The sequence below is a fragment of the Eretmochelys imbricata genome, chromosome 1, assembly GCF_965152235.1.
Source record: "Eretmochelys imbricata isolate rEreImb1 chromosome 1, rEreImb1.hap1, whole genome shotgun sequence".
Taxonomy (NCBI): domain Eukaryota; kingdom Metazoa; phylum Chordata; order Testudines; family Cheloniidae; genus Eretmochelys; species Eretmochelys imbricata.
Genome location: NC_135572.1, coordinates 246,091,277 through 246,115,537, shown reverse-complemented (window position 1 = coordinate 246,115,537; position 24,261 = coordinate 246,091,277).

The window sequence follows — 24,261 nt, the reverse complement described above, 5'->3', positions numbered from 1 at the left end:
TGGATCACCACCTAGCAGTAGGGACTCTCAAATTTACAACATATTTCAGTAATTTCCATACAGAAAAATCTCATAACTTGGAGGTACAGAGTGCCACAGGATGCTTTTGCATAAATAAATGAATAAGTAAATTGAAAAGAAGAAGAGACAGAACTAACATAAGATTGCCCATTATCATCCTGCTCCTTGTATGTTATTTCGCCATCCTGTGTCTCTTTTTTCCTTTGTGTGTCTTTTTAGATTGTAAACTCTTCAAGGCAGGGACTATGTCTTAATATCGCACCTACCACAAGGGCCCAATCCTGACAAGGGATTTAGTGCTCCATCAAGATTGAAATATACAGTAATAATAAGCATCAGTCCATGCTTTTTACACTGCCATGCAATATAACAAGCAATTGTTCTCACTAAACAATAAATTCTTCATAGGAAGGGTTGTCAGCCTGTGGAATTCACTGCTGCACAAGGGCAGACGCCCCCAGACTGTTGTTGGATTTAGAAAAGGAGGCTGAATAGCCTTGATCAGGCACTGACTGAGGCTGGTGCAGCTGTATGGAGACAAAGGGAAAAATTGAGACCGATGGAAAGAAACCCTTATGAAATGGAAGATTACTTAGTACATGAACAGAACAACCTGAGAATTAGGTGCAAGCTCACAATATTAACATTTCTGGAATATAAGAAAAAGAGGAATTGGATCTAATCCCTAGAAAAAAGAGTTATTGGAAATAAAAACACTGAGGAGTCTGGTGGCACTTTAAAGACTAACAGGTGCTACAGGACTCCTTGTTGTTTTTGTGGATACAGACTAATTATGGTTACCCCTCTGATTACTGGAAATAATCAATTAAATTCTTCAGAAGACTCTCTAGTGAGGTACAAAAGAGCTTTCACATTCACAACCACAGAAGAATGATAGATGTCAGAAGTTTACCAAACGGTTATTGCCTGACTAAAGGATGTAAAATAAATGAATCTCATGCAGTTTGAAGACTCACACCCCTCAAACTAATTTTGGGTTTACAGGGTTTGAAAAACTAGCCTGGCTTTACGAACACGTTTGTCTTCCAGTTGAAATCCATGTGTTTTTTAAAGGGAGAGGAAGGGAATTCTATCTAAAGTGAAACTTAAATGATGTATTAGGAACAACAGAATTCCTCTCCTATTCTTCCTTCCCCATCCCCCAAAATAAAAGCAAGCAGCCACAAGTGGGAAGGTCAACAGGACTTAAGAGCATAAGTGCCTAAATCACTTTGGAAAATGGGACTTAAATTCCTAAATTACTTGGATGCTTTTGAAAGTTTTACCCTAAATTCCTATTCTGCATTTCAATGCATGAGCCCTTGCTACTTTGTTTTTTGGGATGACAGCAGTATGAATTCTTTTGCTGGTAGAAGAGGAAGCACTGTGGAAGATGGAAACTGGAAACATCCATATTGTATGCAAACAAACTGACTTGCAGGGGTTAACAGTGATTTTATTATAACACTCTCTAGCACTTGTCAATGCTGCTGTATCTGGACAAGTGAAAAATAAAACCTAAAGATAGATAAATAATTTTCCAATCAATAGCCTAGCTGAGATATGAGTAATCAAAAATCATTTTATTATTTCTACAGCAACCAAGTGTACAGTGTGCTTTACAGCACAGCTGGAAAGCATGTGGTCTCTGCTAAAAATAGCCTGCAATCCAAGGCTCTGATTTGGTACATGGATTCATGGGAGACACCTGTGTCACTCACTCAGGTAGTGTAGTTTGTGTCCTAGCCACAAGTCCGAGGCTTGCATTTCTCACTTACTAGTTGCTCACTGTACAGGCAGTACTCTGCTTCAGCTACCACAGAAACCTGTTCAGACTTTGCTGGCCAGACCTTTACACCGAGCTGTTTACTTAGGGTCCTTCCACCAACACCTTCACAGGTGTTATCTCCCAGGACCCAAGAGAAGACAAGGTCTTCCTTCCTGGTGATCTCACTGACTCAAGGCTCAGCTAGCCCTGCTCCTCTCCCTTGTACTGCCTTCCTGTGCCTTTTCATCCGTCCTCAGCAGAGGGGCTAATTCATTCTTTAGTCCACCCTGCCTGCTATCCTAATTAGCTAATTACATTTCATTTCCCAATCAGGCCTGTGGGGAGGGAGCTAATTCATGTCAGAGTCCTGAGAATGCAGGTTCCAGACAGCCCCCTAACCTGAAGCAAATACTCACCAGCAACCACACACCACACAACAAAAACACTAACCCAGGAACCTATCCTTGCAACAAAGCTCGTTGCCAACTGTGTCCACATATCTATTCAGGGGACACCATCATAGGGCCTAATCACATCAGCCACACTATCAGAGGCTCGTTCACCTGCACATCTACCAATGTGATCTATGCCATCATGTGCCAGCAATGCCCCTCTGCCATGTACATTGGCCAAACCCGACAGACTCTACATAAAAGAATAAATGGACACAAATCAGACGTCAGGAATGATAACATTAAAAAAACAGTTGGAGAACACTTCAATCTCTCTGGTCACTCGATTACAGACCTAAAAGTCACAATTCTTCAACATAAAAACTTCAAAAACAGACTCCAATGAGAGACTGCTGAATTCGAATTAATTTACAAACTGGACACCATTACATTAGGCTTGACTAAAGACTGGGAGAGGATGTATCATTACACAAAGTAAAACTATTTCCCTAAGTTTATCTCCCCCCCACACACAGTGTTCCTCACATGTTCTTGTCAACTGCTAGAAATGGCCCACCTTGATTATCACTATAAAAGGTTGTTTGTTTGTTTTTCTCTCCTGCCGGTAATAGCTCACCTTACCTGATCACTCTTGTTACAATGTCTATGGTAACACCCATAGTTTCATGTTCTCTCTGTATATAAAATCTCTCCACTGTATTTTCTACTGCATGCATCCAATGAAGTGGGCTGTAGCTCACAAAAGCTTGTGCTCAAATAAATTTGTTAGTCTCTAAGGTGCCACAAGTCCTCCTTTTCTTTTTTCCCTACACTCGTCACACTCACAATCCAATCTCTTTCTGAAGAATGGGGATGATAATATTTAAGCAAGGGGGGCAATGTGAGGCCTCATTCATTAACAATAATAAAGTGCTTTGAGGTCTTCAAACTGGGAGTGCTATAAGGGCTCAATCCAAAACCCATTTTGGCTAATGGGAATCTTTCTATTGAATTCTGACAGGCTGGGTCAGACTCCTGAAGAGACAGAATTGCCATTGTACTTAGCATGGGTTCTGATATTGCAGGATGAATGACTCCATTGTAACAGATAACACAAAATACACAAAGTGCTAGCAAGTCAAAATGAATTATTCCTACATGCAACTTTGCTTTGTATTCTTCCAAGGAGGTATTTTTGCCAGCCTCATCTAAGTTGTAGACTTTCAAGTTATCAGCATGAAGACTGCAACAATTAAAAGCAAACCAGGAACAACAGATTGAGCTTTCCAGCCTGCGAGAACAGGCAAATGGCAAAGAACTTTCTAAATTCTAAGTGGAACATAACATACATAACACCTGACAGCAAATCCAATCAATCAAATCACTATAGCACAGAAAGACAATACTTCCCCAGCACCAGGCCTGTACACTCACAGCAGTTCTCCTAGTTGATGAGGTGAATACTATAACAGTTCGGAAGGAATGCAAAAGCTTAGTGATAAATGCAAATGTCTCCTGTGTATTTCATTCACCTGATTCTCTCTTTGGAAGGATGATGGGGAAGAAGGGACTTGACAGCTTATTTCTCTAAGTGTGAAAAGACACTTCATATTACCTAATCTCTTAAGCATTCTCCATTCAATTACAAGTGAGCCAACTATAGATTAGGTCATTATAATAAACACACAAGGGGTTTTCCCTGCCCCTTACTCTGATAAGCAATTTTTAGAGTGGTAGCCGTGTTAATCTGTATCAGCAAGTGCCCAAGAAAACTGAGGACACTCAGAGCATGTCTACACTACACCACCAGGAGTTACAGCGCTGCTCAGAGAGCGCTAAGGGAAACCGCTGCTGTGTGTTCACACTGCCAGCTGCCTGCACAATGGCATGTTCACACTTGCAGCAATTGCAGTAGTATTCGGAGCAGTGCACTCTGGGGAGCTATCCCCCAGAGCATCTCTTCCTCTTCTGCCGATAAGAGTTATGGGAAGACGGAGAGGGGGCGTGGGGCATCCTGGGTCCTGTCCCAATGCCCCGTTTTACATTGCTTCGCATCCCAGCAATTCCTGTGCTTCCGTCCGCCATCTTTCAACGGTTTGTGTACTGTGCACCCTGCCTCTTTGGGCTGCAGGAATGGATCCTGCACTGTTGACCAGTATACTGCTCACTCTGACCAACACTTCACGAGTGGCAGTGGAGTTATTCCTTAAACTACAAAGGCAAGAGCAGTTCGACATTGATCTCACCACATGTAGTAGCTACGACACGAGATCGCTTGTGGCATTCACGGACGTGCTCACCACAGTGGAACGCCACTTTTGGGCTCGGGAAACAAGCACTGAGTGGTGGGATCACAACCTGATGCACGTCTGAGATGATGAGCAGTGGCTGCAGAACTTTCGGAAATGAGGAAAGCCACATTCATGGGACTGTGTGATGAGCTCGTCCCAGCCCTGTGGCACCAGGACACGAGAATGAGAGCTGCCCTGCCATTGGAGAAGCGCATGGCAATTGCACTGTGGAAGCTGGCTACTCCAGACTGCTACCAGTCAGTCGCTAACCAGTTCGGAGTGGGAAAGTTGCTTATTGGACTCGTGTTGATGCAAGTGTGCAGAGCCATTAATCTAAACCTGCTCTGAAAGTCCATGACTCTGGGCAACGTGCATGGCATTGTGGATGGCTTTGTACAAATGGGTTTCCCTAACTGCGGAGGTGTGATAGATGGCACTAACATTCCAATTCTGGCACCAGATCACCTAGCCACCGAGTACATTGATCACGAGGAGTATTTCTCAATGGTTCTCCATGCATTTGTGGATCATTGTGAGTGTTTCACAGACATTAACGCAGGCTGGTCCAGAAAGGTGCATAACACACACATCTTTTGGAATACTGGCCTGTTCAGGAAGCTGCAAGCAGGGACTTTCTTCCTGGACCAGAAGATCACTGTAGGGGAAGTTGAAATGCCCATTGTGGTCCTGGGAGACCCTGCCTACCCCTTAATGCTGTGGCTTATGAAGCCATACATGGGACAACTTGACAACAGCAAGGAGCGGTTCAACAATAGGCTGAGCAAGTGCAGAATGACTGTTGAGTGTGCTTTTGGCCATTTAAAGGCCCACTGGTGCTGCCTCTATGGGAAGTTGGACCTGGCCATGACAATATTCCTATGCTTATAGCTGCATGCTCCATAATATTTGTGAAAGGAAGGGGGAAGGCTTCACTCAGAGGCTCAGCGCCTGGAGGCTGAGTCTGAACAGCCAGAGACCAGAGCTATTAGAGGGGTGCAGCACAGGGCCATAAGGATTGGTGATGCCTTGAGGCAGCAATTTGAAGCTAAAAGCCACTAATATTTGCTGCTATGCTCGGGAGTACAGTGCTTGTAATGCTAGAAGGTGATTGTGATTGGTGCAGACGATGCACTGTGAAGGTTTAACATAATTGTCTGTTGCTTTGCAGTGCACTGTTGGCTTTCAGTTAATAGAATAAAGATTGCTTTCAAACCTACACAATTCTTTTATTAATAAACAACAACCGGAGGAGAGAATCAAACAAAAAAAACACATCAGCAGTGAGGGGGATGTGGGAAGGGAAGGTCCCAGGAGGAGGTGGGATCCTAGGATGGCTAAAGATTTATGTATGTCCAAGGATCATATCCAACCTTCTCCTTTGGGGTACAATGCAGCAAGTACTGTACTTCAGCAGGGCCAAACCACAGAGCAATGGGTGTTTAGTGCAGTGGATAGTGGGAGTCCACAGTGCTGGATTGTGCGGAGGGAGGAGTGGAATGCTGCAGGTATAGAGAGGAGCCAGGAGGTTGATAAGAGTGTGTTGGCGGTGTCGGGGGGGAGCATGGGAAAGAGTTTTGCAACAGCGGTTGCAGGGGAGCGTGGGTGCGGAGCTGCTCGGTTTGCAGAGCTATTATTGCCTGGAGCATGTCTCCTTGGCACTCCATAACCTTTAAGAGCCACTCCATGGCTTCATTCTGGCATGCCATGTTTTCCTTTTGGTCCCTCTTCTCACTGTCCTGCCACTTCTTCAATTCTTGTTTCTCGGTGGTGGAGTGCATCATAATATCACACAGTCCTCCTTACTTCTTCTTGGCCACTTTCTAATTCTGCGCAGCCATTCAGCCACCGATAACAAAGAGGGAGGCTTGGCTCCCAAGGTCATCTCTGTGAAGCCAAAATGAAACATTTTACAGAAGCAGTATTGTTTGCTTTAAAACACAGCCAGTACTCACACCCTGTCACTAACTGGCTGACCCCAGGCAAGCACACATGAGCCACAAGACCCACAAAATGGTAAGTAGCTGCAGGGGCAGGGAAAATCACTCTTCCTGGACCCTGCTGTACACTCGGCACATAGCTCTTGGGGAGAGCCAGCATATCCCCCAAGACTCAATGGGGGATGTCACACTGTACACAGGTTGTGTTTAATTACAATTTCAAACAGGAATAAACTCATTTGATTCACACTGTGACATGCCTTTTACACTTGGGTTTGCCCTGGTGCAACAAAAGTGGTTGCTGAATCCTGAATATAGACAAGGTCTATGGGCCTGATTCTCATATATACAAATGCCCCTTTGCACCATTCTAGCATAGGGGTGTGTGTATGTATTTATTTACATTTATGTAGTCCCACTTGAAGGCCCTGTCACACTGCCAGAGTGGTGTAAAAGAGAATCAGACCCTTAGGCTCTAAAACTACATAGCTTGTGTTCTGTTACCATCACCCTCTTCTCTCCTATTTTATGTTGCACTCACTTGGTGCAAACCTTGTGTTACAATTGATTGTTTGGGGCAGGGACTTTGTCTTCTCATTAATTTGTACAATGTGTAGCCACTTTGGGCCCTGATACTGAGTGGGGCCTTTTGCCACTACCACGGTAATCACAGAAGCTATAGTAATGTGTACAAGAGTTAGGAGGGAGTCTGGAAGAACTAAGTGGTACAACCCCTTTATAAACTAGAACTTTATTAATAATGAATTGTTACTGTTTGTATTTACTGTTAGCGTTATGAATAGTATAAACATTTATGTAGCCACCATCATGATAGTGTCTGGGTGTCCGGCACCACCAACAAGCAGCACCGGTGCAGATAAAATAAGGCCAGGGAGATGTTAGGAATGGGACATATGGAACATTGTGAATTCAAAGTTCTGAGCCACAGCTGATTCCCCAGTGTCTCACCCACACATACTAATGAGGCATAAAAGTCTGGTAATCTCAGTTTATTTTCCATACAGGTGTAAAGCAAAGGGTAAGTGAAGCTCTGGTGTAATTACTACCTACCAAGACAAAAGTTACAGGCACCCAGTCATCTTTTGTCCAAAGGTAAGTAGACTATAACAGTTCCCCAATGATGGGGGGCAGTGCCCAAAATATGTCATGTGGCTCAAGGTACCAGAGCTTCCCTAACACCAACCCATGCCTTCTTTGTTATCCCCTTGCAGGTTGACAAGCTGTTCATAGCAAAACACAGAGACATCAGTACAGTTATCACAGGATTTTGATGGAAATGATGGAGGCTGGTGAGGATGTGGGAAGAAAAGGCAGGGGCCCTTCCCCCCCTTTGTTTCCATCACACTATCCCTTTCAAAATGAAAAACTAGAATACATTACAGAAAAGGAGAAGAGTTTTCTTCCAATGCCAGCCTTTTTGCTCTCCCATTGTCTTTTCCCTTCCATGCAATTTCATTCACCCTACCCACCAGTTCACCAGCACTTACCCTCATTCCCAAAGTCACTCATTTTCCCCATTCACAACTCCATTCACTCCCCTGATTCACCCATTCCCTATGTTCAACCACACTCTCATCCATATTTCCCCACACCTAACCCTACCTATGTCCCTCGTCTCAAAACCTGCTACATCTCCAGGACTCCCTCAAACCTAACACCATGGCTCTGAGAACCCCAATTGCCACCTGACTACTCCCAGCACCTTAGAACCCCTCTTCATAGCCCCATATGCTGCCAGTCAGAACCACTCCTCAATTCCCTAGCTCTAAAGCTCACTCTGACCCCAGCTCAAACACTTCCTGCCCTTGAAGCTCAGAAATAAACCTGAGCAGAAAATCCCCCTCCCTTTTCTACACACAGCATTGAAGTCTGCTGGCTCTGAAACCCCCTCACCCGAAATCCCCATTCAGTCTCACAAGTTTGGGCTGAAAATAAAGGATATCCACTGTAATGCAGGACGGTGGAAAGGTTTGGTCCTTTTCTTCCCTTTTTTGGAGAATCAAGGAAATAATGGCTGGACTAGAGACACGGACCTTGTTTTCTGAGCAGAAATAAAATACTTCTTCTGCTGGAAACTGGAGCCAACTGTTGTTCAAAGTATTTCATTCAATCCTAATGAAAATCCATCCATTTTTCCTACCAACATGACACCTAGACTAGCATCAATCTCCTCTTTAATAATATATTTGTTTCTAATCAGGAAGACTTTCCCATATCAACACCTTCTCATAAAAGCCTCTTTCTTTGTGCAAGGAAGATTCAGTTTTCATTGTTGAACAAGACAAGTCATATGGGTCAAGGATTAGGGTAAAACTGCAAAGGGCTTGAGGTTATTAACTGTGGATCTAACATTACTGTGGAAATAAGTTGTTTACGTTCACCCATCATGATCTCTAAGGAGAGTGATTTAATGGCTTCTTCATCTCCATGTACATAAGGGTTGGAATTTAACAATGTTATGTTGACCTTATTTTTGCTCTGTTCATCGATTTCCTTCCTTAAGATATTTAAGGATACTAAGTTGGGGGAGTTTGCTTCAAACCTGTCTCTTCTCACAGGATTTAAATTCAGCTAATAAAAATATTAATTCTGTTAACGTTCTGTAACACAAGATTATCTCACTCTTAGGCGGGGCCAGTTCTGACTATAACCCCAACCCCCAAAAGAAGGAACACATTCCTTATTGTGGCCCAGTTGATAGCAATAGACTTCTCACAAAGAATCACACTTCATTACCTAACATGATTTATTTTAAATTAAGTTTGACAGCTTCTTAAATTATAGGGACAAGGCCAAATAATTCACAATGCGGTTACCATTGTGTTGTTTAAATGATAGTATATAGTGTTTCACCTCTGCAAAGCTTGCATTTGTTTTTTGTTTTGTTTCAAATCAGTATGCTTTTCTAAAACCCACTTATACCTGGAAATACAGAAAGCTGCATGTGAGCTATGCTTGTTGTAGTTCAGAGTGTGTGTGTGTGTGTAGGGGGGTGGATGACAAAGATAGCTTTAAGACACTTTTACACTCCACCAGTCCTGGGGACAGCCAACTGCTGAAGTAGAGCACTCTGTTTATGTTAGCTGCTAATACCTCATTCCTCCAAGGGCTATTCTGGCAGCCAGTGATTTCCAGGGTATAGTGACATCCCAGCCATGCACACTTTACCCCAGCAACATCCCCTGCACTGGGGGAATCCTCCACTATGAGTTTGTAAGTTACAGGTTTTTCTTTGTTTGTTTGTTTGTTTGTAAGCAGAATTTGGCCTATAGAATCATTATTACTGGTAATAATGCATGAGCCAGAAACAACCATACATAGTTCTCAGAGCCAAGGTTCAGTTTGCCTGGCTGGAAATTAAGGGTGGAAAAACTTATTAAAAAGGTGGTGGTTGTTGTTTAAATCTGAGTAAGTGTGATCCAGAATCACTGAGGGAAAGTAAATATAGAACTCCACTATGCCATTTCTACGGAGTCACTTTTCAGAGTCGAGATGCACTAAGTATTCAGGGTGAGACTTTCGGGTGCACTTCCCATAGTACAGCACCCATAAGTGCAGCCCAGAGCAAAGATGACACTTACAGAAGGATTACAACAAGGATTGCTCCAAGTTACAGCACACCTATGGGCTGCCTACAGGCCGCTCTGTAACCCCGAGCTGCTCAGAATCGCCAAAGCAGCACACACTACAGACATACTTCTCTTGCCCTCCCCGCCCCCTGCACCTCCCCTCCCACCACAGGCCAGCAGTCAGCACCCCCTTATATTAGGGTTTGTGAGGGTCCCTAATGAGGCTGTCTAAACGGGCTCTACACAATGCCTGCACTGGGGAAGTTCTCCCTGGTCCCTTGCAGCACTTTTAGGGCTCTTCTTCACTAACATAGCAGTGTCCAGGGGCCAGAGTGGAAGAGAGAGTCCCTCCTCCAGATATGCAATGGGCATGCAGCTTCAGCAGCAGAGAGTGCTACCCAGGGTGCTAACACGGTAACCAAACTGGAAGAGAGGAGCCTGTAGTGGGATCAGCCACTTCCTTGCACCCACTCCTGGCCAGGGATGCCTATGCAATGCCCCACTAACAATTTCTCCCTCAAAGGGATTCTTAAACAGACACCACACCGGCATTTATTGTCCATTCTCCACCTTGTCTCAAGGGCCCACATTTAGTCCTGTAAATGAAGCTCCAAAATAAAACAAAATCCCAAGACACAGTCCATCAATTTTACCTTCCTGTTGGATCATTCCCACTTGTAATCTCAGTAGGCAGGCCATTTGTCCAGTTTAGAACCAGACAGTCCTCTTCTGGGTGTTTTTGTCTGGTATCGGATGGGGTATGCTATTTTTAAGAGTGACTCGGCGACCTCCAGCATAACTTAAAACACAATATGCATGCAAAGCCACAGGGCAGCACACTCTTAAAGATGTTGCCTCCCCCGCCACCATGTGGCATGACCTCACATGCAGCCTGCATATGAGATCACCCCAGCAGGGGCAGAGCAGCACATGCCTCAAAATGGCCTCCACCATACAGCATGCCCTCATATGCACTATGAATGACAGGTCACAACAGTGGGGGTGAGTCACAACCGCAGGGTCAGGGTCACTTCATTCCAGAATGTCCAGTATTCAGGAAATGCATAAGTGGCCACCCTAAGTCTCAAGAGAAAAGCCTACACCCCAGGTCTTTCTCCTGCAGCATCGTCATGCTCAGCAGTCTCCAATTCACCCTGTTGCCAGGCCTTTCCTATTTTGGCAGGCCATTCCCACACCTACCTGGCTGGAACCTCAGGTTCTGGCTCTAGCTTCCAAATCCCTTGGTCTCCACATCTTCTCCATAGAAGCCTCACTTACTTCTTGCAGTTTTCTGTGTTTTCCCCCTTCAGTGCAGCCATCTACTGTCCTTTATAAGGAATTACCTGCTTCAACCCAAATGTGCCTTTTTAGTAATCAGGGTTGGATAGCCCAGCCAAGCCACTCTGTTACAGAGCCAGTGTTGTGCATTCACTAGCCAGTATATATTTTTCCATTTTAAAGAAACTCATGACTTTGGGATCCTCAGTTTTAGGATGTTCAACCTGAGACTCATTTACAGGGGTCCCAGTTTTCCGAAAGCGCTGAGTAACTGCTTCTAAAAATGAAGCCTTTTTAAGGTGTCTTAAGTGGGGCATCTAATACCACTAATTCATTTTGAAAATTCTAACCAACTATATTCAACATTAGAGCTGTGCACTGTGGTACAAAAAGCTACTATATTTATTTTTATTACTTCAGATCCCTAGAGTTCCAGCACAAGGGGAATTACAACTCGCGCCATTCTCCATCTTCTGCTGAGCTCTGGAAAAATGTGAGGTTTAAAAACCTCACACTTCCCACCCACCTTCTTGGATAGCAGTCCTATCTTCCTGGACAGGGTAATTCTGGGCTCCACATTGGTTCTTTCTTAACCTTGGCTTCAGCTTGCTCCACTACAGAATCCTGAATTGATTTGACACCTCCACCCACTGGACAGAACCTCACTCCTCCTCATAACAGTGCTTCACAGTGAGTCAAAATTTCTAGTAAACGGCCAGTCTCTAGGTGACAGCCACATGGATATTACAGAGTCCTAAGGGTTAAAGAAAGAAAAAATAAGTGTTAGACAAGACATGCATGTTTTGATATCAGAGAGGAACCTGTTTATTTTTAATACACCAGAGAAATTACTGAAGCACAAAATAGCCATGTGAAAATATGAACTTAGCTTTGCTGCCAAGGTCTGCTGAGCGAGCCTCCAATGCTTTGGAGACATTTTCATTTCTGCATCCAATTTTTGCAAGATTGAAAACAAAAATAAAACATGGTTATAGCAGATGAGACCACTTTTTCTTCATTTACAATAATTTTGCACATGTCCCTTTTGAATTTAAAGTACATGCATGTCTCCCACCAGTTTTATGAGGTGCAGACCACATTTTACAAGAGAACCTCCTGTTCACCCCCGTGAACTGGAATTCTGAACCATAAGGAAATGACCAAGAACTGTCCCCCAAATGAAATCAGGAATCCACTCTGGAGATACTGTACATCCTCCATATTTTCTCAGTATAATTCTTCCAAGTCTGGAAAGCATTTTAGGAAAAGGAAGATTCTGTCAAGCGAAAAAGAACCTGAGCTAGATACATTTACAACCCAAAGTAAAAGAAGTATCCCATACAATTATACTAGAGCAGCTCTCTTTTGGCTGGACAAAATCAAATCAATTTGCAAGCAAGTTGAAATTAAAAATAAATAAATAAATAAATAACCAAACTAATTTTTTGCACTTACATACTGCCTATAAGAACTTCAAAGCACTTTATAAATATAGATGAATTAAACCTCCATCACAACCCCAGGAAGGAGATAACCATTATTTGTCCCATTTTAGAGATGGGGAAAATGAAATACAGAGGGATTAAGTGAATTGCTTAATGTCACATAAGAGTCCCATTATAAATAATAAGGTAAAGAGCATATGCAAAATCATATCTGGATCTGGGTTTGGATTCCAAACACCTCCAAAGATGAGTGTTTGATTTGAGTTCATATCTAATAATTATTAATTAGTAGGACCCTTTGCCAAGATATTGTGTATTTCAGTATATAGTTCACCAGGTTTTCTTTAACATTCTCTCTTCCAAATAGTGATAAGGGGGAAGATAATTTTAATCTCTTTAATTTAATCTCATAAAATACAACCCAAATCGACGTAAGGTAATATGATGATTTATTTTTGGCTATTTGAGGCATTTGGGAATGTATCCTGAAGAGACAATATTGAAATAAATCATTTTATACATTGGTAAATATCTTCTTTTGGAGAAAATGTTGGTTAATCAAAAATTTAAAGGGAGCTATTTTGTGTGAAAGTCTGCACAAAAAACAAATGATGAAGAAGCGCTCTTGGTGGAGAAAACAGTTTCTAACATATCTTTTTCTATAGCATTATAGTCAGGACTGTTGTAGCCTGCAGCATGCTAAATCTAAAGTTTAGGTTGATAGTCTAAAATGATAGCTTAGAAAAAATGCAAGTTGCTACGTATATTGTTTCTTAAGTTAATTTTGCCTTGTTTTTTAAAATGTACTTTTGTGGAAATTTAGCTGAGGGCAATGGATGAGGGCAAGAGGGCAATGGATTCACTGGTATCTGGTAGTGAGTTTCAGCTGCCCTGACCAGTTCTGTGTATCCCAATTCATTAATGTCATAAACTGTATCCGATATGTCTCATGTAAGGAATCATAGATAAACTAATTTTTTAATCATTAATGTTCTTGCATCGTGTATATACAAAATATCCCGCAGGGACCATACAAATATGAAGGAAATAAACACATTTTAGTTGTACATCTGCCAAGTCTGGGTAGTGGGTAAACAGGTTTCTCTCAAACAAAAGATACAGCAACACCTCCAGCAAAGTGTTGTCAGAGTCCATTAGTGATCACATGTCAAATGGCCATTCATTTGCATCACAGGGGGCAGGAAGAGATCTATTTGCATTTTAGCAAACACCAGCAGGGAATGAAATCAGCATGGAACTTCCTTTACTGTGAGACTCCAGGTCTCCTTTCTCACACTCTGAATGAACTTTATTTTGGGGTGTAATTTACAGAATAATCCATTTCAAAGGTTCACTGGACCATAAAAGGGAGGAGCAAAGACCCCCAAGTTATCTCTCACTTAGGAAGAAAAGGGGAATTAGCACCCTGTACTTCTTTGGAAGGACTTGACTAAAAGACAGTCAACTATGCCGGACAAAGAGTGATTAGTGAGAGAAACCATTTTAAACAAAGGCTGTTCCTTGATAGATTAAATTTTAGACATCTAGATGCATGTTTTTCACATTTATTGCTTGTAACCATTTTTTTAATTTATTTTACTGGCATCACTTAACCTATGTCCTGATGTTAATAAAGTTGTTTATTTTAATCTAAATCAATCTAGGGAGGTATTTGAATTGAAGTGATTGTTAACTCCAGTTAATGTGGCAAGCTGCTGGGTATTGACTCTTTAAAGTAGCAAACAAACCTTATCATTCACCTGAGTAGTCCAGTGTAGCGGGGCAGTCATCCCGCTCCAGCACTGAAAGGGTTAAAAGCCAGCCCTTGGAGAGAACTGGGGCTGAGAGCCAATAAGAAGAGGCTGGGAGGCAGCCAATGAGGGCCAAGCCGGGCCCTATAAAAGAGCTGCCGGGCCAGAAGGCAAAACAGTCTCTCTCTAGCTTTTGAGAGAGTCTCACTCCAGCTTTGGAGTGGGAAGGACCCAGCTGTCTGGGAGCACAGGGTACTGGAAGCAAAGCAGTGCTGGGGAAGGGCAAGAGAAGCTGGGGAGCTCCAGCCTGGCAACTCCCCAGGTTGAGGCCTTGTTAAAGGCCTAAGGAGGTACTGGGGCTGCAGAGGTGCATCCTAGGGATAGGCAGAGGCAGCTGATCCACCCCTCTTGCCAGTGTCGAGAGGCCATTACAGACTGCAGTGTGCCCCAGAGAAAGGGGGCTAGATGACAACTGGCAGTAGCCACTGAGGCAAGGTGGATGTAGAGGGTTGGGGGTTCCCCTGGGAGGGGAGATCCAGAGTGTGGGGGTACTGAGGTGAGCAGAACCCCATGGTAAAGGGCACTGGGGTCTGGGAGGGACATGGGGCCTGAGGCAGGAGAGACACCGTCCAGCAGGAGATGGTCTGAGGCTGGAAAGAGCTAATTCCCAGATGACAGGCAGGAGAGGCTGCAGCGGTGAGTGCTCAGTATGCTACATCCAGGAAAGGGCTGGACATAGCAAAGCACATGGTTTGGAGAAAATTCAGGACTTGGAGTCGCTTGGTTGTAGTTATCAAGGCTGGTAGAGACCAAGGCTTGGGGTGTAACAAGCAGGCTGCTGGAATCAGAGTGCTGATCCAGAGCAGCTTAACACACAGATGCTCTCCATGCTTATCTGCTGGCTGTTGGTGTCCAAGCTGTGAGCCTCAGCAGAGCACGGAAGGCACCTAGGGTCACAGGATTACCAATGGCACAACCCCTCACTGGTCTGGATTGAACCCCACAATATGACAGTAGGAGCTGACATTCTGAGAGATAGAAGTCATTAATGTATCCACAGACCAGGTACAGGATGGGTACAGCCAGTGTGAACTTCTCTACACTGCCTCAACCCTGAAGTGAAGAAGCTAGAGTTCATTTTCTGTGTCTGGGAGAAAAGTTCAGTTTCACAAGTCAGTAGTTGAGACTACCAACAAGTGTGGTAATGGTCTGTGTGTTGTGAACACCTCTCCACTAGTAACTAGAGTGAGACTACCAAAAGTCATCAGTCCACCTCAATTTTTGTTAATGTTTATTCATTAATTTACAGTGGCACCTAGAGACCTGACTCAGAATCAGGGCCCCATTGTGGGAGGTACTTGATATAAACCATTAGTCACAATGATTAGTACCATAGTCTGCAAGGAGGCAGATTGAACGAATAAGGATGATGGAAGCTGGCCTAAAGTCTCTGCCCTGAAGATCTTATGATCAGAATAGACAATGAGTCCCATTTTACAGAGGGGGAACTGAAACACAGAGAGATTTTTGCCCAAAGTTACAAAGGAAGCCTGAAGCAACAATAGGAATTAAACCCAGCTTTTCTGTGTACCAGTCCAGTGCTTTAACTGCAAGACCATCCATCCTCTCTCAGCTGATGGTAAATGTAGGTTGTATAAGACTCTACAGTGCTTTCATAATTCCCTGAGCCACCCAGTCCCCTCAAGCTGGCAATTCAAATACTTCAAATGGGACCACAAAGATGTTACTCTTCCGGTATTTATGATTTATAGTGACAACAATCCCAAGACACTGAGTTCATGGGAAAGAAACAAATTTGTTTAATAAACAGATTATATGATGGCATGAACTTAAAATGGATTGTTTCTTCATATCTTTTTAAACTTTATAGATTGGCCCAGAAATTAGACGTCAATATGATTGCCAATCCCAGATATTCCAAAATCCTGAATCAAGCTCACAAAAATCCTGAGATTGGCTTAAAAATAATGACATTTAAAAAAAAAGTTTAGGGTTTTTATTGGCCTTTTGGTTTTTGAGCTTTTAGGGTGCACTTGAATCACATTTTCATTTTTTTTCTCATCAACCATGAGATGACAATAATAATAATTAAAACAAATTTCTCATCTAATCACTTATCTCTGAAAACTGGAGCATTAAGTAAAACTTCAACTAGTGCAAGACCTGCAATAAAGTTGCAACAATTGGCAACACTGCCTTAGTACCTTAAATTTGGTTCAGATTCACATTCAAATGTGGGTAACAAAGTACCAACTCTCTAATTTAATTTGGGAAAAAATGTGGTTTTTCACCTTCTCTCCTAAACCTTTGTGTAGTTTTAACAAAGTAGCAGAGATCTTCTATTGGCCCACTGTAAGCCAGAGGGCTAATTTACCAGCTCATACACCGAAGAACACTCTCCAGCCACAGGATTTCAGGGCTGTGGTTTTATTTCTTCAAAACAGGGCTATTTCAGGGCTTTGGTTTTATTTCTTCAAAACAGAACTGGTTAGATGCAAGTTCAACATCTCAAACACATCCTTTCCACTGACTCAAAGATCCCAGAGTAGATCATTAGACAGCTTAATGCCTTTAGCCAAAAATATTTCTTTTCAACTCTCATGCTGTCTTTTACAGAAGACCACAGCTGTTTTACTGAGTCGTGGATGGAACTGCCTTGCTGATGTAACTAGATGTAAACGGGTCAGCCAGCACCATGTTGTTGACTGTGTTGAATGCTGTACAGAGGCTACAGTATGAAATTATTTCAAAATTATTCTATTCAAATTTTTGGAAGCTATTTTATACATTTGGTCTTCTGTGTCCCCACTAAGGTATGTGAATTCGTTGGAGTGCGTCCACAGTACCAAGGCTAGCATTGAATGTCGGAGCAGTGCACTGTGGGTAACTATCCCACAGTTCCCGCAGTCCCCGCCACCCATTGGAATTCTGGGTTAAGCTCCCAGTTCATGATGGGGCAAAAACATTCTCGTGGGTGTTTCTGGGTGTGTGTTGTCAGTCGCTCCTCCCTTCGTGAAAGCTACGGCAGACAATCGTTTCATGCCTTTTTGGAGGGCCGATGCCATACTGCTTTCAGCAGACGGTACACCGCTGCTCTCCTGCTACTATGAATCCACCTCTCATTTCCTCTCATCTTCCTATGTAATCTCTACTATCTACTCTTTCTCTTCCTCATCGAACACTTCTGCTGCCACCTCTGCTCTGCCATTGTGAACCAAGCAGAACAGCTTCCGCCGCGAACTCTGCTCCCCCGCTATTGCTGCGCTTCCGAGCTTCTCCATGTTGTCTGTCCTGGGCTCCCACCACCGTGAAAGCTATAGAAAACAACCATTTACCGCCTTTTTTCGGCTACTGTGAACCAAACAGCACCTCTTCCGCTGCCACTCTGCTCTCCTATGTTTCGCACCCTTTTTTCAGGATTACCCATGCAGGCTCCATAGCCATGGAGCCTGATCAGATCTCCACTGCAGTTTTGACCATTGTAAATACCTCGCGCATTATCCAGCAGTATGTGCAGTACCTGCAAAACCGGGCAAGGAAGCGACGACAGCGCGATTACGATTGTGATGAGGACAAGGACACAGACGTTCCTAGAAGCACGGCATGTGGTGATTGGGAAATCATGGTGGTGTTGGGCCAGGTTCATGCTGTGGAACACCAATTCTGGGCCTGGCAAACAAGCACAGCCTGGTGGGACCGCATAGTGTTGCAGGTATGGGATGATTCCCAGTGGCTGAGAAACTTTCGTATGTGTAGGGCCACTTTCATGGAACTTTGTGACTTGCTGTCCCCTGCCCTGAAGTGCAAAGACACCAAAATGAGAGCAGCCCTCACACTTGAGACACGAGCGGCCATAGCCCTGTGGAAGCTTGCAACGCCCGACAGCTACCAGTCAGTCGGGAATCAGTTTGGAGTGGGCAAATCTACTGTTGGGGCTGCTGTGCTGCAAGTAGCCAACAAAATCATTGACAGCTGCTATCAAGGGTAGTGACTGTGGGAAATGTGCAGACCATTGTGGATGGCTTTAATGTGCTGGGGTTCCCTAACTGTGGCGAGGCGATAGACGGAAAGCATATCCCTATCTTGGCCCAGGAACACCAGGCCGGCCAGTACATAAACCGCAAGGGGTACTTTTCCATGGTGCTGCAAGCACTGGTGGATCACAAGTGGGATGGCTAGGAAAAGGTGCATGACGCTCACATCTTCAGGAATTCTGGTCTGTTTGAACAGCTGCAGGAAGGAACTTACTTCCCAGACCAGAAAATTACTGTTGGGGATGTTGAAATGCCTAGAGTTATCCTTAGGGATCCAGCCTACCCCATAATGACATGGCTCATGAAGCCGTACACAGGCACCCTGGACAGTAGTAAGGAGCAGTTCAACTATAGGCTGAGCAAGTGCAGAATTGTGGTAGAATGTGCATTTGGACGTTTGAAAACTTGGTTAGATCTCAGCACAACCAATATTCCAATTGTAATTGCTGCTTGTTGTGTGCTTCATAATATCTGTGAGAGTAAGGGGGAGATGTCTATGGCGGGGTGGGAGGCTGAGGCAACTTGCCTGGCGGCCAGTTTCGCACAGCCAGACAACAGGGCGATTAGAAGAGTGCAGCAGGGTGCACTGCACATCAGAGAAGCTTTGAAAGCCAGTTTCATGATTGGCCATGATACGGTGTGACAGTTGTGTTTGTTTCTCTTAAAGTTACCCGCTCCCTATATATATGAAAGGAAATAAAGTCACAATTGTTTAAAAACAGTTCTTTGTTATTTGTTGCACAAAACATTGAGAGAAATCAGAAGCTAGATGGGGGAGGAGGGGTATTGGGTTAGGGGGGTGGAGGAGGAGGAGGAGGGAAGGACAAGTCCAGAAACCAAATCAAACCAGACCGCCCTCCTCCTTTCTGCTGCTTGTGCAATCCTCTGGGGTTGACTGCGTGGGTCCCCGTAGCCTACCCCCCCCCCAGTGTTCTTGGGCGTCTGGGTGAGGAGGCTATGGAACTTGGGGAGGAGGGAGGGCAGTTATACAGGGGCTGCAGCGGCAGTCTGTGGTCTTGTTGCCTTTCCCGCATTAGATCCACCATACAGCGGAGCATGTCAGTTTGCTCCCCCATGAGCTTGACCATAGCACCTGCCTGCTCTTATCGTGCACGTCCCTCCTCTCTTCGTATTCATGTAACGCTTTACGCGACTCCACAATTGTTTGCCTCCATGCATTCAGCTGGGCCCTATCAGCGTGGGAGGACTGCATGAGCTCGGCAAACATGTCGTCCCGAGTTCATTTTTTCCACCTTCTAATCTGGACCAGCCTCTGGGATGGAGTAGATAGGGGCCGCATTGAAACATTGCACCTGCTGTGGGAGGAGAAAAAGGGAGGGTAGTATTTTAAAAGATACATTTTAGAGAACAAAGGAGACACTCTTTCTCAGTGAAACAGGCGATTCATAGTACACAGCACATGTTCTTTCTGTACAAGGTCACATTTTGCCTCTTACACTGAAGTGACTGCCACTTTGGTGTGAGTAAGCCATGACGCGCTGCCGGGCAACAGAATTCAGCTTGCAGGCAGCCATGATAAGCCCTAGGGGCACGTGGGGTTCTGCTTCTTCCGCATTCATTTCAATGCTTTCAAACTGCCAGGCCCCCTTTCCCATAGCAAGTAGTGCCTGGTGGGTTTGCCATATAAAAGGACGGCCTGCGGGCTCTCTGGGATGATCGCTTCACACAACACCCTTCTGCTCCCCACACCGCGTGGCTCCAGTGAGGCTCTGAACAGGGATGAGCCCTTTAAACTAAACACGAACAGCACAGCGCAGCTGGGTTTCTCCCCACCGCGCGGCTCCGATCAAGCTCTCACTCACCAGAAGTGACTTCTCCAGGGTCATGGTCCGGGAGCATGCTTTGGGTGTAGGGGCAGGCTATTGGCTCCAGCGTTAAGAATAGTTCCTGGCTAGGGGGGAAAACAGATTCCCCACTTGCTGTCTGTGCACTGTCCTCCTCCTCCTTCTCCTCTTTGTCCTCCAAAAACTCATCCTCCTCGCTCCGTGCTACTCCCCCCTTGCAGGTGTCCACAGACAGTGGTGGGGTAGTGCAAAGACACCAAAATGGTGTCACCCCCCATAATTGCATACAGCTCACGGTAGAAGCGGCATGTATGGGGCTGTGACCCAGAACGCCCGTTCGCCTCCCTGGCTTTTTGGTACACTTGCCTGAGCTCCTTGATTTTTGTACGACAGCATTCTGTGTCCCTGGAGTAGCCTCTTTCTGTCATGGCCCTGGAGACTTTAGCGTACGTATTTGCATTTCTTTTTTTTGGAATGTAGTTCTGCCATAACAGATTTGTCTCCCCAACATGCGATGAGATCCAGTACCTCCTGTTCGGACCATGCTGGAGCTCACCTGCGAATCCGGGACTATGTGGTCACCTGTGATGGTAGACTGTGCTGATGGTCACCTGTGCTGATGGTGACCAAACAGGAAATTCAAAAGTTCCCGGGGCTTTTACTTCCTACCTGACTAGTGCATCAGAGTTCAGAGTGTTGTCCAGAGCGGTCACAAGGGAGCATTCTGGGATAGCTCCTGGAGGCCAATATCGTCAAATTGCGTCCACAGTACCTGTAACCCAGAACTGCAATCTCAATTTTTAGCACTACTCCACTTGCCAAGGTGGAGTACAGAAATCGGATTAAAGAGCCCTTTAAATAAAAAAACTGATTTGGTCGTGTGGGCAGAATCAGTTTTATTTTGAAGTAACTTGACTAATTCTGAAATAACCGCATACGGTAGACCAGGCCTTTGTATGAGCATTCAGGTGTGGCTTTCATACATTACCATGAGAAAGTCAACTCTAGTGTCACTAGAATTATCTCTGGGTACATCCAGCTGGAAGCATGCTTTTCAGTGTGTGTAAACAGACCTGCACTAGCTATGCTCAAGCTAGAGCACTAAAAATAGTAGTGTAGCCTGGGGTACCATGGGTGGTGGCTTGGCCAACCACCTGAGTACATACATAGGGGGCAGGCAGGTTGCACTCAGCGAGCCTAAGATGCCACGCACGCTATCCCTACCTACAATGCTATTTTTAGTGCACTAGCTTGAGTAGAGCTAGTGGGTGTCTGTCAACCCACGCTGGGAAGCACACTCCCAATTACAGTGTAGATGTTTCCCCAGACTGGCACCCAGGATGCTTGCAGATGTCACATGTTGTTGTACTTTTTCAATGATTTTGCTTAGGAATGGGAGGATGGACACAGTCTGATAGTTGGAGAGGCTTTCTGCATCAGTTGTTGTTATCCTGAGAACTGGGGTGACTGTTGCATTCTTCAGGGAAGCAGGAGAGTTTACTACTATGCAGGAGGTGTTGATCATTTCCATTAGAAACAAACATAGGTTTTTTGGTTGACTTTCACTAGCCAGCAGCTCACAGGTCCATTTTGCAGGTGGTGGCTCAGAATATTTCCAGGAGCTTCTACTTCATTGAATGCAATAGGCCAAATTTTGTCAGGGGCTATGGGGTGGTTAACACCAACTTGTTCATTAGAGTGTCCCCGCCATCATGAGTTTCTCTTGTATTGGGGTGATATTTTGTGCAAAGCAGGATGAAAGTTCTTCCCAGCAATCAGTGCCTGGGGTAGATGCTTGGAGTGAGCAGCTCACATGTAGAACTTTAAGAGAAAAACCCATTAATCCATTTAGAATGGAAGGTGAAACTGGGTAATTTCCAGAGTGTGTAGCTGACCTAATTTCCTAGAAAATGTAATAAACTAGATAGTTTCACCTCTTCTATCCCTTCCACCAGAGAGAACCCAAATTGGACATAAATTGGATGTACTCTGAGACCACGGAAATCCACAATACTGTTTTCATTTGTGTTATATTCATTGCTTTCATTATAGATTTAACTATCATATATCCTTTCCCGAGCATGCTGCTACACAGTTTTGCTTTTTAATTACAACGATAGCTAAATCTATAATGGAATCACACAAATGAAAACAGCAGTGTGGATTTCTGTGACCTCAGAGAACATCCAATTTATGTCCAGTTCTGGTGTGTATGTATATTTTCACAAGATGAGTCTCTCAGCTCGAGTACCAGAAAACACAGTCCTCTCTATTCCCTGCTAATTCCTGCAAAAAGTGTGTTTTATGCCATATATTGTATATGTAGTGGTGGATTTTTTAATCACACAGAATTCCAGATGTATTTAGGCAGCTAGTCATCACTTGTATACATGAGCTGAGCTGATAAATTAATATATTGATCTTCCACTTTTCAATACACCATTTTTTCCATATTTCTAAGTGTTAAATCACAGGAGAACCCTAATGGAAATCGTGGAATAAGAATTAAAGGTCTAATCCTGCTTCTACTGAAGTCAATTACTTAAGTGGGAACAAATTTGGGCCCTTATTTTTTAGTGATTACTGATAATAATCAGAACATTTTTGTGTCATAGGGTTTAAATTCAAGATAAATGTTTTGTGCATAAATCAATGCTCATGGGACTATATTTTGAGTTGTTTTCTTTCTTTTCACATTAGGTAGTTGTTGAGAAATTCAGTATGTCATCAATTTTCCACTGTTCAGATTATTTTTAACTCATGGGTCCAGCAACCACTCCCAAGTACTGGGAACAGCTGCAGGCTGTCTGGGAAGTAGCCAACACATTGGAGTTTCCTTGGAAAAGATAAGACAGAGAATCCTCATTCAATTTTGAGTTAGATATTAGGAGAACGGGCTTCTCATCTGCCTTTTATTTTTGTAAATGAATTATAGATCTGGTGAGCCTGTTTGCTTGACAGCCATGAAGAGTAAAGACCTCTGTTTATACACAACAGGTACCAGTACTGCACATTCAGTGGAAGTTCAGTCTTTCTCTGCACTAGCCTGTCAATGGCTTCAGCCCTGTTCAATTGATTTTAGAGGCAAGGCAGTAGTTCCTTCCTTGGCCTCTCTGTTGAGACTGCCAACAAGGCAGCTAATTAGGATTCTGTTTTTTATTAAGTGGACACGTCTTCTTTAAGAACTAGACTGAAACCATCAACTCATTTAATAACAGGTTTCAGAGTAGCAGCCGTGTTAGTCTGTATTTGCAAAAAGAAAAGGAGGACCTGTGGCACCTTAGAGACTAACCAATTTATTTGACAATAAGCTTTCGTGAGCTATAGCTCACTTCATCGGATGCATTCAGTGGAAAATACAGTGGGGAGATTTATATACATAGAGAACATGAAACAATGGGTGTTACCATACACACTGTAACCAGAGTGATCACTTAAGGTGAGCTATTATCAGCGCGGGGGGGGGGGGGGGGAACACCTTTTGTAATGATAATCAAGGTGGGCCATTTCCAGCAGTTGACAAGAACGTCTGAGGAACGGTGGGGGGGGATAAACATGGGGAAATAGTTTTACTTTGTGTAATGACCCATCCACTCCCAGTCTCTATTCAAGCCTAAGTTAATTGTATCCAGTTTGCAAATTAATTCCAATTCAGTTAATAACAGTCACCCAATGAGACATCAAGTATTAACAATGTTTGGTGACTAACAACTGGAGATGGATTTGTATCCCTTCATTCCCAATTCCCCTCTGTCACCATGTAACTTAGGCTCATGATAAATGATTAATTTAACAAAAATGGTTGTTGTAATTGACACAGATTGAGCATGGACTGTACACACTTCTAACTAGTCTCTGGAGAATGCTTTAAAAGCCTGGGTTTATAGATGTCTGGGTACTTTCATTATTTTTACCCCAGGATGCAAGG